The 6,000-nt window shown below is 39.1% G+C and overlaps 1 protein-coding gene across 2 annotated transcripts in view; it reads left to right on the top strand.

The window, feature by feature from the left end:
* The first annotated feature begins 2,807 nt into the window (after positions 1-2,807).
* Positions 2,808-6,000, top strand: part of LOC128696384 (transient receptor potential channel pyrexia) — a 235,169-nt gene continuing 231,976 nt past the window's right edge. The window contains exon 1 of one of the 2 annotated variants that reach the window (XM_070092480.1): positions 2,808-2,864. The gene's annotated coding sequence lies outside the window, so the exon portion shown is untranslated. Of the gene's footprint in view, positions 2,865-4,618; positions 4,677-6,000 lie in introns of those variants that run through there. The other variant, XM_070092479.1, reaches the window with a different exon arrangement.

Here is a 6,000-nt window from a genome sequence, read left to right as displayed (position 1 = left end):
CCAAGTGTGACAAAATAACATTTCTGAATATATTCAGGGAAATGGTTAGCTTAACAGTAGTTCTGTAAGTGGGAAGTTGTTTGTACTCTGGAAGATGGGTGAGGCTGTTGCAGCTCAGAGGGTCATTTGAATTATGTCAGTGAACTTTTGAATGAACTGCTTTCTGAATAAGTGATGATGAATGTATGTTTCTTTGGGCCACTTTACCTGGATGGGAAAACTTCTGCTGGGGAATGAAGGTCGAGAGAATGATACAGCAGCAGTGGATTCATTATGTGGGTCATACTCATACTGCTGTAACTTGCAGCTTAACATACTGTATAAGCAAATGCATATAAAAGCCTGATAATATGTTTACAATATCATATTAAGGAAGCAATAGAGCCAGGCTTAAAAATATTCATACAGTACACACATTACTGACCTTAAAATATTTTCTTCCTTAGCTTATAATGAATGTTGAATATAATGAAACCTTATCCGCCGGTCCTGTATCTCCTGTCTTAGTTATTCGCTGTTTACCGTGGCCTGAAAATTATCCTTAATTTTGCTTAATAATGGCCACAGAGTGCAAAAGTAGTGATAGTGAAAGTTCTTCAAACCTAAGAGCAGCCTTGAAGTGATTCCCATCAGTGAAAAAGTGACAGTTCTCCACTTATTGTGCATAATTTATTAATTAAACTTTATAATAGTTATGTATGTAAATGAAAAATAACTTGTGTGTAGGTTAGCTACTGTCTGTGTTTGGGTATCTGTGGAAAGGTCATTGTAACGTTTCCCCGCGGATATAAGGGTCTTACTGTATATTTATTTTAGGAAGTCTGAATAAATGAAATGGGTATAATTGAAAACTGCTGCATTAGTGAAATGCTGTGAAGCAAAGCACTGTGAAGCAGGGCCCTCCTGTACAGTAATTTCCCAAGGAATTTGAATAGAAGAGTGGACCAGACTTTCGTTTCCTTGAAGCCAAGAGTAGAATTTTCCTAATTTGAGTATCTTGCCCTCTCATCAGAATTCAACACTTGATCTGACATGTATCTTTTTCTCTGTCATTGAGGGTCTCTCTCTCTCTATCTATCTATCTATATCTATATATATATATATATATATATATATATATATATATATATATATATATATATATATATATATATATATATATATATATATATATATATATTTATATCTTTGTCTCTGTCTGTCTGTCTGTCTGTCTGTCTGTCTGTCTGTCTGTCTGTCTGTCTCTCTCTCTCTCTCTCTCTCTCTCTCTCTCTCTCTCTCTCTCTCTTTTAGGTTAAGGATCCCTAGCTTTATTGACAAGCTAAGAGCTGTTACCTACATCAGCTCATTTGAAATAATTTTTATTATTATTAGACATACAAGCAGGGGACAGGATGAAGTTGGAGCCATCTGTGGGCCAGCATTTTCATCTGATCAAGGAGGATGACAAAGATGATCTCATGTATCAGGAATCTTCCCTTTGAGGATAGACTGAGAGCCCTGAATCTGCACTCTCTCGAAAGACGTAGAATTAGGGGGGATATGATCGAGGTGTATAAATGGAAAACAGGAATAAATAAAGGGGATGTAAATATCGTGCTGAAAATTTCCCACAAAGACAGGACTCGCAGCAATGGTTTCAAGTTGGAAAAATTCAGATTCAGGAAGGATATAGGAAAGCACTGGTTTGGTAATAGAGTTGTGGATGAGTGGAACAAACTCCCGAGTACAGTTATTGAGGCTGAAACATTGTGTAGCTTTAAAAATAGGTTAGATAAATACATGAGTGGGTGTGGGTGGGTGTGAGTTGGACCTGACTAGCTTGTGCTACTAGGTCTGATGCGGTGCTCCTTCCTCAAGCGGAAGTGACCTGATTAGGTGGGTCATTGGGCTTATCCGGGGGGGGACATGGACCTGCTTCGCATGGGTCAGTAGGCCTGCTGCAGTGTTCCTTCTTTCTTATGTTGTTATGTTATTTTTACAAGTACATGTACAAGGTATACAGCTAACATCAATGACATACTACTATATAGAAAGCTGCTTGTTATGCTGAGCATTTCAGGCAAATTAGGTCAGTTTTGTCCCAGGATGCGACCCACACCAGTCCACTAACACCCAGGTACCCATTTTATACTGATGGGTGAACATGGACAGCAGGTGTCTTATGGAAACACGTCCTAATGTTTTCCAGCCGTACCGGGGATTCGAACTCCGGACCTTAGTGTGTGAGCTGAGTGCGTGTAAATTTCAGTATGTCAATTTCACGAAATAAATTGTCATTAGTGACCGAGACAACAAAACTAAAACTAAGATATACAGTTTTTTTAATTTAAACAATAGTTGTGCAGGGTGACTGAAATGTGGTTGGCGATGTCCGTAGACCCATGAGAGTAATTCATGGGAGGTGCATTATGCTGGGGAAGGGGTGTTGATCTGAGGAATTAGAGCTTACATTACCTTTTCATGGTCACACTTAATTATCTCCCATTTCTTCATTCGCTGCATGATTACTACGGGTTTAGCGCTTTCCCATGTGAGGGTATTACGGCAACATCATCTCTGTTCCATATTTTATCGTACGCCTTCGTGTTTTAAATACTTAGCTTAGGGAAGATTATACATATGGCAGTCAACAAAGAGAGAGAGAGAGAGAGAGAGAGAGAGAGAGAGAGAGAGAGAGAGAGAGAGAGAGAGAGAGAGAGAGAGAGAGAGAGAGAGAGAGAGAGAGAGAGAGAGAGAGAGAGAGAGAGGGGGAAGAGAGGCGCGCAAGAGGACAGAGGTAGTGAAGTCGAGGTCTGTCAGTCTGTCTTCAACACTCACTCGTGGTAGCACTGCTCTCCCTCACCGACCTATTTACATACCTAGTAAATACCCATTGAATTTTCTCTCTCTCTCTCTCTCTCTCTCTTTCTCTCTCTCTTCTCTCTCTCTCTCTCTCTCTCTCCTCTCTCTCTCTCTCTCTCTCTCTCTCTCTCTCTCTCTCTCTCCTCTCTCTCTCTCTCTCTCTCTCTCTATATATATATATATATATATATATATATATATATTATATATATATATATATATATATTATATATATATATATATATATATATATATATATATATATATATATATATATATATATATATATATATATATATATATATATATATATATATATAGTTGTGTGTTCCTTACACTGCTTTAAGGATAGGTACGGTTGTTTAAGAAGTGTTATGGAGTTAAAAAGGTGTGTTGAGGATGTGAGAAGCGACCCAGTAACAACTAGGTAAGTACACACAAGGTTGTAAGGAAGACTTAACTAACTGCTTACTGGACTTAAATAAGAGTAAGTCTGTTGAAGGAGAAAACTGGACACGAAGTATAAATTGTGATCTAAGAAACCACAAAAATTGCACAAGAAGCATCTGGGAATAAATATTATGCGAAATACATTACCAAAGGTAAATATGTATCACATAACATCAGTCACATATGCTAGGCTACATAACTTCAACCAAAAATCTTTTAGCATACAATACTCCACATGTGTCAGATTTATTATAAAATATTTAGCACCAACATGGAGCCAACACCCGGAAAAGTTGTTCAGAAATTATTATTATTATTATTATTATTATTATTATTATTATTATTATTATTATTATTATTATTATTATTATTATTATGATGATGATGATGATGATGGTCATGTCAGGAGGCTCGGAATCTTCCTGAAAGGTTCAACTACCAGGATAGGCTCAGGGAAGTAAATCTAGTAACCTTGAAAGAGAAGAATCAGTTGAGATATGATTGCAACATACAAGATACTTAAGAGGCTCCAACACAGCAGATGGGGAGAGTTTATTTGAAATGAGAACTGATGAAAGTTAAAAAAAAAAACAAGTTATAAGGAACTTTGGCAACACTTTCATGAGGGAGAGACAAACTTCTTACACAGTTGCAAGAGTAGATATGATAGATTACAAGAGGCTAGGAACCTATAATGCTAGCCAGTTGAAGATTAATAAGTAAGGCCAGGAGCTGAGACTGATGCAACTCGATCCCCATTAATAATAATAATACTGTTATTAAATTCATGATGTAGAGCTCAGCCAGTATGAGTCATACGCCACTTGCCTCGACCCCCGGAACCACAGGTGGGTGAGTGCACATACATATGATAATGTCTAGGAGCAAAGTGAAATTCTCGCCATTTAACCGAGCATTGACAGGGCCCAAGAGGTAGGGCTGAACCTCCACACACACTAAAGGAACAAACACAGTTACTAGGCTTCATAAGTATATAACGATATATTTTATAACATCACGTAGGCAGTAACTTCTCTCGGTGCTCACTCTCTTAATTAAAAGTTCCGTAAATATGTTGCCAATTGATCCAGCTGGATGAGGATGTTCTACTCCATTTTTAATAAGTCTTCATGTACTAGGTTTTGTATTATCGAACTTGTTGCTATAATTATGTAAAATGTTGAGGGGTGGGGGAGAGGGGTGAGGTGGGGGAGGGGTGGGGGAGGGGTGTGAGGTGGGTGAGGGGTGGGGGAGGGGTGTGAGGTGGGTGAGGGGTGGGGGAGGTGGGGGAGGGGTGGGTGAGGGGGTGAGGTGGGGGGTTGTAGGTGTGTCGTCCAGCAACACAAACCTGGAGATGCAACACTGACAACCACACTCATCATGTGAGTTATAACGTGACTTCCTCCTTATGTACTACACTGATGGTACCATTGATGCCGGTGTGGTCAAGTGTAGTCAGAGTGGATGTCAGCAGGTGTTGTTAGTGTGAGTAAGTAAGGTGTGGTGAGGAAGAGAAGTCAGTCCACCCAGAACTGAAGCTGGACATTATGGCCTCCACACCACCACCACCTCGCCGCTCCTAACTTGCTTTACTCGTGACAATTCCGCAAGTGAAATTATGGCATGTGATACATTATTTTCATTATATTAACATAAACACAATGTCGGTTACTTCCGCGAGTGTTCACAGTGAAAACTTAATAATGCCTTTTTCTCATTTTCGTTCATATAACAAAATTGTAAAACAGAAAAATTTAACCTTTAGTGTTATACTTACTATCTGTTATACCAGTGTTTACCGGATGAATTTCATTGAATTTAAAAGAAGGTTTATGGTGCAACATATAATGTAGACAGACGCCATCATCAGGAGTCTCCACAATGTCACTTGTCATATATAACGTCAGTTGACATATCCTAAAATAGATATTGATTAACCCTTTTGCAAGATGTTGATTTTGTGATTCTCAGTCCTTCCTTCCCACACATACCATGAAGTGAAACATAGGCCTTCTTAGAGGTCTAGATTGTTGTTATATTCCCCAGGAAGCGCTAAACCTATAAGGGTCATAGTGTCTGGGGAACGGGAGGTAATTAGGTGTGATTCAGAGGTAACTTGCAACTTGTAAGGTCACCCCTGACCTTAGAAACAACCACAAGAAAATATATGATACTTAAAAGAGTTGGTTATGTGATTTTTCTTAATTACAAACGTCTTCAAAGCTTTTTCCCTGAGAACATTCACTAAGGAATAAAGAGAACTCTAACTCGCGTGCATTATCACGGTTAATATTGAGGTTCATTTGGAGTAGTTGAAGGCCTTTTTTAAATGTCCCTTGTGACCCCTTTCCTTTTAATTGAGCTTTTGAGACTCATTTTTCCCCCAAACACCTAAATAATTAAATCCCATCTCAGAGGCTCTCCTCCCCCCCTAAACCTAACATTCTCCTACCCCCCCTAAACCTAACATTCTCCTACCCCCCCTAAACCTAACATTCTCCTACCCCCCCTAAACCTAACATTCTCCTACCCCCCCTAAACCTAACATTCTCCTACCCCCGCCTTGGACAACCTGCGCAACTCTCTTACCTCTTCTAGGAATGACAAGTGCTGGTAAAGAGCTCTTAAACCAAGGTATTAGAGCTACCCTTCCCTTTCTTGGAGCTAACCTGATTACGTTCCATTCTTTACGCACATCTGACCCCC

The sequence above is a fragment of the Cherax quadricarinatus genome, chromosome 39 (genome assembly GCF_038502225.1).
Source record: "Cherax quadricarinatus isolate ZL_2023a chromosome 39, ASM3850222v1, whole genome shotgun sequence".
NCBI classification, from domain to species: domain Eukaryota; kingdom Metazoa; phylum Arthropoda; class Malacostraca; order Decapoda; family Parastacidae; genus Cherax; species Cherax quadricarinatus.
Note: the sequence above shows the minus strand (reverse complement) of the source record. Positions and strands in the feature narration are given on the sequence as shown.